Here is a 13,530-nt window from a genome sequence, read left to right as displayed (position 1 = left end):
ATGGGTGAAGCTGAAGCCTTAGCCAGGACACTGGAGGGAAAGAAGGAACAGATGTTGGTGGTGCCGAGTTCCAGCCCAAGAGGCCTGGCCTGGGAACTCACATTTTCACCACTGTACTGAGCTGGAACTTAGCCTCCAGTGTTCACTATCTGGATGGAAAGTGCTTAGCACAGAGCTAGAACTATATAGTAAGCCCCAATTAACAGTATCTCTCCCTAGGGATGGGATTATGGAAACACCAATTTGCAATCATGAAATGCTCTTCTCTGATGATGTTCTCTCCAGCCTGAGGTCTGGGAAATTAGCCCACGGAAAGGAAGAAAGCTTTTACTTCCTTTCTAAGCTGGATCATAGTAAAGGGGATACCACATATACTAATCAATTTGGGTGTCTCTGACAAAGTGCCATGAACTGGATAGCTTATAAATAACAGTAATTAATTTCTCAGCTTTCTGAAGGCTGGAAGTCAAAGATCATGGCACCAGCACAGTTGGTTTCTGTTGAGGGACTTCTTTGGATCATAGATTTCTATCTGCTCTTCATGTCCTCATGTGGCAGAAAGAGGGGGAGAGCTCCACTGGGTCTCTTTTACAAGGATTCTGATCAAGAGGGCTCCACCCTTACGACCGAATCACCTCTGCAAGGCCCCACCTTGCAACCCTATTACCTTGGGGATTAAGAATTCTGAAGACACACAAATATGTAGTCTATTGCACATGTTATCCTCAGAAGACCTTTTAGGACATGGTCAAGTTTCTAAAAAGATATGTGTAGGGGGTGACACTGGGTAGGGACAGTGGTAATTTTCTTTAGGGCACATCTCTGTCACTTGAGCTATGCAGGGTGATGGTTTCAATTTTGAATCTGTAACACATGATATGAGCCGTTGAGAGCACATGGGAATGGGGGATCAGTTCGATTCTGATATTTAGGGGATTTTCTGATTTCTTCCTGCAACATTTGGAGAATTTGCATAATCCAGGCAACTGAACAGAATGATCTTCATGTGGCCAGGTATAGGAAGGAGCAACAGAGAAATCCCTCAAAAGAGCCTGGCATTGTTTTACATAGGGCCATCTTAATGAAGCTAATCTAATAGAGCAGAGGAAGAATTTTTTTAACAAGTCCTAAGAGGACTAATAAAATGGCTTTGAATTTTATTATTTTGTAGAGAGAGAGGCACTAATCCAATTAACCATGAAATGAGAATTTCTGTAGCCCCACTGTCTAAAGTGGTTCTGAAGACAGCCTACATCCATGGAAATACTGGGGCTGACTTTGATATAATTTCCCTTCTGAAAAAAGGTGGTTTTGTCAAGTTTTTAGCCAGTTTCTGAACTTGAACTTTCCTCCTCTGTACAGTGCACATGACAGTGGTATTAAATTGTGGGTTTATTGGGAAGATTATGCATTTAGCTCAACACTGCCCATAGTAGTCACTCAATAAATAAAACCTATTGTTTTTATTCTTACTGTGAGTGAGCTTGTAATTGTTGGACAAGAAGTCTTTTGTTTGTCTTAGCTGGCTCTTGAAGTTTTTTTTTCCCAATGCTTTCATTTTTCTATGGTTAAAGGATCTTAGTCAGTAATTTTTGGAAGGTATCTAGGAGAAAAACACATGAAGATAAATGATATTTTGCTTGAAATGCACAGCAGAATTTAGAGTAAATGGAGGAACAGAAAGAAGTCGTGTTTTCTCTCTGACTTCTCAGGGGCTGTATAAATGCCAGTAAAGAGACTGATAAAATTAAGGGTATGATCGTTTGTTTGCCATGGACTTGTACTTACATATTGAAGTCAGGTGCACCTGTCAGTTTAACCTAAATTATTTCCGAGGGTAAATAATGCTCAAATCTCAGTGGTTGAGAATATAGGGTTACTTCCCGCTTTCTCTGTCTCATTGTGGTTGAGATGTTACTCTTCTTCACATCAGTTTATTCTAGAATCTAGCTGCTAGGAGCAGTCTCAATCTGAGAAGTTATTGATCTTGAGGGAGAGGAAAGAAAATAGCAGAACCATTTAATGACTCTGTAAGCTTTTACTCCGAAATGGCAGAGGCCACATCTCTTCATATTTTGTGGGCCAGAGCTAATCCTCTAAGCAAGCCTACCACCAGTGGAATGGTGGTACCACCCCATGGGGAAAAGCACTGAACAGTGGGGAAACAGCCACATTTTACTACATCTGAAAAGCCTATTATCAGCAGGTAAGGGAGACAAGTTGAAATACACAGATGCATTGATACACCGGTAGTATTGATTGTACTATTTGTTTTCTAATGCTGTGTAACAAGTTGGAACCAAACTCATTTATTATTGCACAGTGTCCGAGGCCGGGAGCCTGGACCTGGCCTCACTGTTTTCTTTGCTCAAGGTCTCACAGGCTGGACTTAGAGAAGTAGCTGGATTGCCCTCTCCTCTGACACAGGGGGCTCCTCTCCTGTGCTTCCAGAGCTGCTGGTGGAATTAAGTCCTCTGTGGTTAAGTACAGAGGACACCTGCTTCTAGTGGCCACACATAATTCCTTGTCAGGGCACTCTCTACAGACACGCAGGCTAATAAAGTGCAATTCACTGTCTTTGTCAAGGCCCGCGGGAATGGACCCTTTTCCTCCCACAGCCTTTCCTGTTTTCGGCCTATCTTCAGTGGGAGTGAAGAGAAGCTTAAGGAAAAGAGCACACACCGCAGAGCTGCCTTTGTGTTCTCATCCTGGCTGTGCTGCTCCTTAGTCCTCCTCTCCTTCCTCTCCTTCCTCTTCTCTCTTCCATCTTCTCCTCTTCCTTCTCCTTCTTTCTCCTTTTTCTTCTGGCAGTACTGAGGATTGATCTTGGGGCTTTTGCTATATTCCCAGCCCTTCTTTGTTTTTTGTTATTTTGAGACTGGGTCTTGCTAAGTCTCTAAGCCCCCCAGGCTAGTGTGAGCTTGATATCCTCCTCCCTCAGCCTCCCAGGGTGTCGGCTTCACAGGTGTGTGCCAATATGTGCAGATCTGGCTCTGCCATTTATGGGTTACCATGAGTTATTCAGTCTTTCTGTGCCTCAACTTTGGAGATCACTTTACAAGTGAAGATAGGGAATGTAGCTACCTCACAGGAAGTTAGAAGTACTAATTACATCTGTGCATGCTAAACCATTTAGGAGAGAGTCTGGGACATGATATCTCAGCATTTGCTATCATTCCTGAGGGTCTGCCATGTGCCACATTTTATTCAAGGAGCTGGAGATATAGGGAGAAGAAGAGCGAGACCTTTACTCCTTATGTCTTAGCCATGTGAAATCTCAGGGTCTGTTGACATGCAGACGTAAGAGATCTGTCACCCAGGTGACCAGGGCCCTGGCATGGCCAGGGGCAGAAGCAACTACCCCAGGGGAAGCTTTAGAGAGGAGGTGGCCTTAGACAGATCTTGACAGATACATAGGTGACAGTAGCTAGAATGCAGGAATAGGTCTTGTAAGGCAGTGGTGTGTCCAGGAATGTGGGCATTTGCCAGTGGGTGAAATGAAGGTTTTATGAGGTCAGCTAGTGAGGCCTGCAGCATGAAGGTTGCTGGGAGAAGGCAGTGAGGAGGATCATTCATGTTGGAAAGACAAAGTTCTTTCAAATATGGGCTTCTGTGAGCTTTAGAAAACACTACTTCATGTCTAGGTTTCTCTTGAGCCAGAGGCTTTTAAGCACTTTTGGAGAAGGCCCATTCCATGGCAGCATGGTTTATCCGGGGTTCACATTTCAAATTTTGTTGATGGCTCCTTGGGTGATTTTCTCCCTCTCTCCACAGAAAATTTGCCATTCTGGTTAATAGGATTTTGTGTAAGGTTCAAAAAGAAAATATCTGCAGTTCATTATTGTTCAACCCACTGAACATTAAAGACACTGTTAAAATTTGGTTTGTCCATGGAATAAATGATTTTTGACGTGGCAGAATGTGCCATTTGGTATGGGAATTATTTTTCGTGAGATTTTTGCATTTATTGGCTTCAGAATCTTGCTTGCTGCATAACTATGTGTAAATGGATCACATTCTAAAAGTTCCTTTTTTGTGTGTATCTGTACTGCAGATCGAACCCAGGGCCTTTTGCATACTAGGCAAAAGCTCTACCACTAAGCTATATCCACAGCCCCGAAAAGTTCGGATCACCAATTGCACAGTTGTATGAGAAACATAACTATTGTTAAGTCTCTAGAACAGTCTTGGTTTCAGCACAAAATGTAGTGGTATGATTGCTAATATGTATTAAACAAGTGATACCATCACAGTTCTGGTAATTTCTGTTAAACATAGGAAAACAGTAACATTGAATAGAAGGTTTCAATTTCTGTCCTATCTAAAATATAAATCCACCTTGATACATTGCTAGTCTGTGGCAGCCTGGACAGTTTAAAGTCACAGTTTAGCTAACTGGAGCAGGAGGTCAGCCCAGGGGAGGAAACTGAGGCTCTGAGAAGTGACTGGCTTGTTCAATAACATGTGCCATTAATTCAAACTCTTTTTTTTTCTTTGAATACAAATACAATTGGGATGGATGAGGTCAGAATTACCTTCCCAACGTCCATGACATGAAAAGCTTGCCACATTTGGATTGAGTGGTGGGAAGGGCTGTGGCTTATAGTAACATAATCTAGAAGTGGCTTGTCTGTCTGAATTACTATGTATTGGATTCTCATCTATTATTTCTATTTTCTGGAGGTAAGGCACCGTAGTTTTTTTTTTGTTTGTTTTTGTTTTTTTTGGTACCAGGAATCCAACTCACGAGCAGGCTTGCCAGACAAGTGCTTATGCCCCTGAGCTATATCCCCGCCCCAGGCACCATAGATTTTTAAAAACATAGCTTCTGGTCTTTAGTAACTTGTTATAGTGTTAGAAGTTGTAGAGCAGAAGTTTCCTTGTCCAATAAATTTAAGGGTGGGAGTCTGTTGGCCAATCTAAAATGATAATTTAAGATGATAAGCAGAGCAAAAATATATGCATTCTTATAGGTCAAATGTCAAAATATCTTTCCAGAGTAAATCAGTTTGGTCAAAATAAGTGAACTCTTTTAAAAGAGATAGTAGAAAAAGTTTCTTTATAGTAATGTACATTCCATACATCATAGGGAAAAAAGAGAGAGAGAGAATACTAGACTGAAATTATTCGGCAGTGAAACAGTCATCTGCTCACATCAGGCGTCTTTCTCAGGCTCCCCTACCAGTTTTCTGTAGGATTTATTGCGTGGTAATCAAAAATATTACTTTTTAAACAATAAAAGGAGTATGTATTTACAATGTACAACACAATTTTTTGAAATATACACACAAAATTGACTAAAACAGGCTAATGCAAATACGTACCACCTCACACATCTACCATTTAACTGTGGTGTGAACACCTAAAATCTCCTGTGTTAGAAACTTTCAGTTATACAAACACATAGTTACTAACTGTCCATGGAGTAATTTTAAATTTGTGTGAATGCTCCTTGAAATCAGCGACCCTGAGTTTTTATATTCCGTGGCCCCTAATCTGTTCTCAGTACATGGTGTTCAACAAGTATTTGATGTGTATATGAAAGGCTAACTTAACATGATATTAATTTTGCTAGTTGAGTAGTATCCCAAGTCTGGCTTCAGAACATCAGCCCTCCTTTCTGCTTGCTTCACTGCCTCCCAGACACACACTCAGGCCTTGAGAGATCCGAGGCTCCGCCTGGGCGCCTCTGCCCTGTGACACGGCCAGCTTTCTTAAGGAGGCCTTTCTACTCCATCCCATGGTGCCATTTTTTACGCTCCCTGGCCATCCTCCTGCACTAATGACAAATCCTCATGGAACACATCTCTTTGAAATAGGGATACCTGCCAAGAAGAAGAGAAGCAGAATTCCACTCACTTCATTCTGGAGGAAGAAGTTTTCCAATTCTAAAATGACAGCAGAACACTTTAATTCTGTCTCCAGGTTTTCCCTGGAATTAATGTTTTCTTCCAGGGGTACATTTAAGCCCTGTTGTTCCTAGTGTATCTATTTATAAAAACAGATTTAAAGGTTTTCGAAAGTCTGTCAGGGGCATGCAGGGTCACATCATGCTTAAGAATGATGTTAAAGTTTTAAAAGTGATTTATTTTGACCCAGAGGCCAAATGGCACAGGCTGCAAATGTGATAAATCTAGCAAATAAATAAACAAATAAATAAATAAACATAAGTGCCTTTGAGGAGGCAACTGGCCAATAGGCAGCTCAGCAGTTGGGCATTTAGTTTTACAAGAGCACTTGCTAATCCCACATGCTCGGGACAGTTATAAAGGTTTTATTTCCTCTCTAGACCTCGGCTCCTCCCCAGTGTGTGGAACACAGCACTTGCTTGGAGATTGGAAATGTGAATGTGCTCCCCATAAGGTGATGACTTTGTGTATATTGATATTACCAGTAGGGGTTTATTTTTTTTCTTCCTAGGCTGTGATCCTTTGAAGTCAGGAACCATGATTTACACAGCTCTTTGCACAGGGCTTTATACATAATATGTATTCTACAAACATTTATGAAACAAGCGAGTGAAGGACGTCCCTTTCATTGCTGTGTCTCTGGCACCCAGCACGGTGCTGAGCACATGGGGAACCGCTAGTAAACGTGGAATGAATGAATAAATGAGTGAACTGTGCAAGTCACAGTTTCAATGGGCATTTTTACAGTACTCACAGCCAGAGGTGAGGCAATTTTGGAGTGCTTTTGGTAGCTAGAGTGAGGGATTGTCATTACAGTTGCCATTCCATGTGGCCATGTGTATTTGTGGGTTCTGTATCTGAAGATCTGTGGGTTCTGTATCTGAACTTTGGATCAAAAATACTAGAAGAAAACAACTGCATCTGTACTGAACATATATAGAGATTTTTTTCCTTGGGATTATTCCCTGAGCAACACTGTATAGTGATCAGTCACATAGCATTTACATTGCATTGTATTATAAATAATCTAGAGATGATTTAAACCATGGGTATCCAACCTTATGGCTTACCTGGGCCACAGTGAGTGAAGAACGGTCTTGCACTGTATATTAAACATTTGACACAAAACTTCCTTTTTGTATGTTAACTAAAGACTACTCTTGCTACCTCTTTGGCCAGAAATTTTGGTGGTTCCTCATTATCTATGGGTTAAAATGTAAACACTCCAGACTTACTTTCAAGCTCCTTCAAAACCTGTCTTGGAAGTTGTCTTCCGTGACTCCGTTCTCAGTACCCTTCCCTCTACAGGCTCACTCATGTTGCTCCTGAGAACTGGGGTTCCTTTTTGTTTCCTCTCAGTGGCCCTCACTGAGCACCTGTTGCCTGCGAAGTTCCACGGAGGGTCAGACTTGCTCTCTCATCTCTTTGCTGAGCACAGGAATGCCACAAAACTTCCTCTCAGCTGAGTGAAATCTTAATGGTCCTCTGAGGCCCCTCTCAAGTCCTTCCTTCTCTAGGAAGCCTGCCTTTCCAATCCTACAATCTTACATTAATGTATTTGTATGATTGCATTGTTTCCCTAATTGTACGATCTGCTCTCATAAAGGAACGAATATGTTGAAGCTTTTTTAGGCTTTTATAAAATGTCAGTTGCTTGCTGAAAGCATTTAATCACTATGAGCTAATTGATTGTTGTAAATATTTTCAACATTTTGAACCTCATATTATCTCAAAAATTTGCATCACTTTAACACTGAGAAAAATGTGTCTCTGGAGCACAAAGTGTTTGTCGTACTAAAATTTCAATAAACACCTTGCAGAAGAAGTACAAATGGGCAATAAATATATGGAGAAGTGTCAACATCACTAGCCATTAAAGAAATGCAAATTAAAACAATACTGAGATTCCATTTACCCCAGAAAAAATGGTCATCACCAAGAAATAATAACAAATGCTGGTGAGGCTGTGGGGAAAAGGAACATTTATACTTTGTTGGTGGGGATGTAAACTAGTATAACCATGATGGAAATCACTATGGAGATTGTTCAAAAAGCTAAAACTAGAAATTGACCCAGGTACTGTATTTCTCTTCTAGGTATCTTTCCTAAAGTGTTAAAGATATACTATAGTGATAACATGTATTCCTATGTTTATGGTAGCTCAATTCATAATAGCTAAATCTTGGGAGCAGCCTATATGTCCATCAACAGGTGAATGCATAAAAAAAATGTAGTATTTACACACAATGGAGTACTACTTTGCCACAAAGAAGGATAAACTTGAGGCATTTGTGGGAAAATGGATGTACCTGGAGACCATATTAAGTGAAATAAGTCAGACCCACAAATTTAATATCTCTTGGTATTTCTTGTATGAGAACCCCAAACTACAAATAAAGAGCAAAATAAAAGATAGTAATGGGAAATAGGAAGATAGACATTTCTCAAATGGGGAAGGGATCAAGAGATGGAGAGAAGGGGAGGATGAGGAGGGGAAAGGGATGAAAAAATGAATTAAGATATGTTATGTACACATACCAATTCCCCACAAGGAATGTAATCATCATGGACAGCAAAATATACTAATAAAATATGATTTTAGTCATCAATATTCATGTAGATATCATTTTGAATGTGGGTATTTAAAGCATATATTTTCCCTTATTTCTCTTTCCTAATTTCTTTTTATGAAATGCTAGTAAAAAGCATACATATCATGAGCATTATTCTACCTTTGGGCTTGAAAAGTTGGAATACCTAAGCCTAACTCATTCCCTTCTCCCTTGTGGAACAGTGGAAGTTCGTAAGGCAAGGTCCTGTTTCTCAGGAGTCCAGTCCCTTCTCTGCTGTTGACTGACTGTGGAGCCTGGCTAAGTCACCCAGCTGTTTGTATTGCAATGTCTTCGTTTGTAAAAGGGGGACAATGATACCAGCTGGGCCTGGAATCATCTAACACTTGGAAAATTGGAAACCATAAAGTTCCAGTGAGGTCTGATTCCTGGCACTGTCAAATCACCACCTCTATCAGTCAGTGGCCTCTGTTGTCCTCTGCCCCCAACTCAGGCATCTGGAGTTGGTGACCCCTTACAGGAGCTTGTACTATGCCATTTCCTAGGAATGAGTGGCTCATGTGCCATAAATTTTTTTGTATGTCCCAGCTTTTGAGAAATTGAATGTGGTTGACCTTTTTTCTCTCACTGCTTTGGGCTCTCCTCTACTTTTGTGTGTTTCTCACTCCCACTGCTGCAATGGGCCTTTTGGAGTATAGAAATATTTCTCTGGTAATGTCAAGAGTTTTACTTTAATATTGTGGACAAGTGATCCTGATACATAGGGTTTTTTGAGCCTAAACAACCATCCATTATAAGCACACCATTATTTCATAAACTACCAAGAAAAGAAAAAGTTCTGCCATCTCAAAATATGGCACACCATTGTTAATAGGATGTAGTCTTATTTTTGAGGTATTACAATGTGAAAAAAATGAGTCTATTAGACTGATGTGATATCGTTGCAAGAGTCTGCTTCCAATCTTCTAGCTCGGTCATGGGGGTGTTAGAAGTCTCCCAGAAACTTTCTTGAGCCCCAGCCTTCTTTGCAGATCCTGAAGCTGAGTGGCAGCTGATTGCCTTTCAATTTCTCCAGCTCTTTTATCCTGGGAGAGCAGAGGGTGGAGGAGCTGGCAGAGGCTAAGTACAGGTGAGCACAGTGCCCAGAGCCCTGGAATCCCAGCAGCTCTTGGTTTGACCCAGCAATGCCAGCCTCAGTCTCCCTGTAGCTCTGTGAAGCTGAGAGCCTTGTGTGAAGTTGCCCCAGAGCTAACTTTTCCAGCTTCAAGGAGGCGGGGTACTGGGCTTGGATGTTCTCTGTTCAGAAGCTCCAGAAGGTCAGGTGCCCATGTGATGTTTTTCCCAGCCCTGACTGCCTTCTGTTTAGAAAGGGTTCATCTTGTGATTGGAGATGGAGGCTGGGCAGTCTCTTTCTGCTTAGCAGATCTCAGAGTCACTGTACCTTGGGATTTTATATGGGTGAAATCAGGGTTCATCTTAAGTCACTGTCAGTGGGACAAACCATCTGAGGCACGGGGCTGGGGTCTAAGTGCAAAGCGAATTTCTTTTTCCTTGAAGATAGAAGTTAAGGCAGGAAGTGGCCAGAAGCTTCAAAGCTATTTGCAGCAAAAGGTATGATCCATGCCTTTGTCCTCAGGGGGGTGGGAGACTCTGTGTCCTCAGGGGGTCACTGCCAAATGCAGATATTTCAGTTCCTCTTTTCCTTCAGACAGCTTAGGTTTCAGGCAGGGTGGTAATCAGACCCTTCACATTTGCCATTTCAGGCTCTATTCTTTGACCTCCCAGGTCACCTGCTCTTCTTGAGTCACTGTCACCTTCTTGGGTCAGACATCAACTATCCAAATTTTGCTAACAATGTTGGAAATAATTTGCAGCTCCAGCTCAGGCCATTGTTTCGTATGGATCTTGATTTGGCTAGCACAGTATGCTGTTCTGTTCTGACTGTAGGAGGGATTTAGCTTGCTCTCCACCTCTTGAAGGTTATCTAACCCCTCTGTAGTCTTTCTATCTGTCATAGAAGCCTCTGGTCTCTAACCATTTAAGAGTAGTGGACTCTCAGCTACTCCCTACCCCTACATCAATAAGCCCAAACTCCTTAGCCTGGTATACATATCTGCGTTAGCTATGACTCAAACTAGCTTAGGCCAAGAGGGAATCTAATGTCTTGCATAGCTGAGAAGTTCAAAGATGGATCAAGAGCTTCTGGCATAGGTGGATCTAGGTGCTCAAACAGTGCCTGCAAGACTCGGTCTCTGTTATCATCTCCTGGCTCCTTTCTCTTCTTTATCATGACTTCATGTTATTAGACAGCTTATCTGCAGGTAATGGGGAACATGGCTGCCAATATTCAAAAGTGTATATGCTTGTGACATCAAAGGAAAAAACCATTTCTAGCTTCTGATTTCTTTACATTAACCCGGGAAATCCCTCACTGATTCTGCTTGGATCTTGTGTCAAACCCTTGACCAGTCATTTGTGACAAGTCTGATCATCTCCTCCTGAGACATGAGGTTGCCCCTTAATCACGAGTGCCTGGGTACAGGGTGACAGCTCCACTGAGACCACACACGGTGGTGGGGGAGCAGCCCTTAAGACAAGATGAATGGTGAACAGATGAGACACCTTGTGGCCTCTGGACAGCTTCCCTACATTTGGCCCCTTCTATCTGCCTAGCTCCTCCTGAGGCAGCCTATGAGCTCACCTGCCAAACACACATGCTCCATTTTCTCGGATGAAAACCTGCTTCACCTGAACACCTTCTTCTCTTTACTCTCGGTGTTCCCTGGAATTCTTTTCTTCCCCTTTTGCACTTGTCAAAATTCTGCTCAGTCTTCAAGGCTTAATTAAAATGTTGCTTCCTTCAAAAAAATTCTTTCCTTTCTTTGCGAGTCTTTCACTTTGCTTCAAAGGATTTGGCTAATGGGACCTTTATGGAGTTTGTTACTCTTCCTGCTAGTAGTAGTTACCTGCTTACATGTCTGTGATGTGACAATTGCTCGAAGCATCAAATATTCTTTCAGTGCCACCTGGAAGATATGCAGCAAAGTTTTCCAGGATGGATCAATGTTCTCTCGACCTAGAATTGAGAGGAGTCTATATAGGGGGTCTTCACACACACACACACACACACACACACACACACACACACACACAGACTCAGAGCCTAAGTCCATATACGAAATGCTGCTTAATGCGGCACACTTAGGATTTTTGTATGTTCCCTCTAATTCTGGAACCTACAAAATAGAATAATGTTAGCTTAGTCACAGATGTGTTGTTTTATCTGATGATTTGTCTATCTCTAGGTTCAGGAAGGGCATGAGTTGAGAACAAAGTTGGGGAAGAAGACACATCAAGCTAATAAACCAGATGGATTGTAGCATGGAAATGCACCCTCTCCAAGAGCAAGATAAAGAACTAGGCAAGGCTACCAGGCAAAATGGATGACAATGCAGCCTCGGGGGCTAAAGCTGGTTCTGTGGCTTGTTAGCTGTGTGACCTTGGGCAAGTTAATGAGGGTCTCTGAGCTTCAATTTCTTCTCCATAAAATAGTGATAGTAGAGTTTTCATGTTGTAGGACTAATGTGAGAGTAAGACAAGATAATGCACGTAGAAGACCTGACATAGTACCTGGCTTCTAGATGGGGCCAAATAAATGCTTCCTCTCACCCTAAAGTCAAGGTAAGTAGAGATGCTCCTCAACTTATAGTGGAGTCAAATCCTGATATGTTTTTAGTAAATGCAAAGTAATGTAAGCAAAAAATACAGTCAATATACAGAACCTATTGAACTTCCCAGCTTAGAAACACAGTGAACTATAGAGTGTTACTTGTTTCCTCTTGTGATTGTGGGACTCACTGGGAGCTGTGGTTCACCGGTGACCAGCATCTCACCAGAAGATGGTACTGTGTATTGCCAGCCTGAGAAAAAATCAAATTCAAACTTAGAGGTGCAGTTTCTATTTGTAGCTACCTGGGTAATATTTGTCATTTAATTACTGGGAGGATGACTGCGCTGAAAGGATGGATAGAGCCCAGTCATCTCTGTTGAGAGCAACAGCACCAATGAACTATGTATTTTTATTTCCGTTGCTTCTGGGAAATGTGGGGAGCCTGGAGAGATGGGGCAGAAGCCTCCTTGGTCCACATGACATTCAGCGAGGGAAGAATCCCACACCCCGGTAACAACTCTGAATGGTGAGGGGGAGGAGAGCAAAACATTTTGTGGATTAGCTCTGTGCTTATTTACAGCAACCTAATTGCAGGTTCTGTAGGGAAGGAGCTCCGGACTGTGAACCCCTGCCGGGATGATCACAACACCAGCAACTCTGGCTTACTCATCATCCCATGTATTCAAATGCTTTTATATTTGTGAAGAGCAGCACACTTTACCCAAAGCAAGCACATCACAGCACAGAAGAAGACACATGCGTGATTCATTTTCTGAAGGATGAGGTCTAAGGATTTATCTAAGGACCCAGGAATGTCATGAGGTAATTTTTTGAAGACCCACAGGTGGTGTGATGATTCTCGATTGGCCGCATACCTCCTTGTCCACTAATTGGCTATGGGTTCGCATTTACAGCAGTGACCTTCCATGTTAACACCCTGACAGACTCTTTCAGGAGGTGGAGAAGCTTCACTGCTTTACTCATAAACAGATGGCCAGGAACATGTTTATTCCCTGGGTTGTGGTTGCAGATACCAGGAGAGAGGCCCTTATGAGCCAATGTGACCCTGAACTACAGAATATGGGGGGTCAGCATGGATATGCTTTACACGTAACCTACACAGACCCAGCCTCTTTACCAATAAAGACCCAAAGAAGCAGCACAATTTGTCCAGAATTCCCAAAGCATTTAGTTTGCCTTTTTAAGACTAATCCTGTTGAATTCTGATTACTTGCATAGCTCTCTCCGTCCAGCAGGAGACTTTTAGCAGCAAATGCCACTCAAATTACCTTAAGCCAAAAAACGGAACTTCTTGGATCAGTAACCAAAACGTTTGGCTGGATTCAGAAGTCTTAACAATACTCCTGGGATCTAATCTCTC

Source organism: Chinchilla lanigera, unplaced genomic scaffold (genome assembly GCF_000276665.1).
Source record: "Chinchilla lanigera isolate Chin_1 unplaced genomic scaffold, ChiLan1.0 scaffold00009, whole genome shotgun sequence".
Taxonomy (NCBI): Eukaryota; Metazoa; Chordata; class Mammalia; order Rodentia; family Chinchillidae; genus Chinchilla; species Chinchilla lanigera.
The sequence above is the reverse complement of the archived record's forward strand: the minus strand, read 5'-3'. Positions refer to the sequence as shown.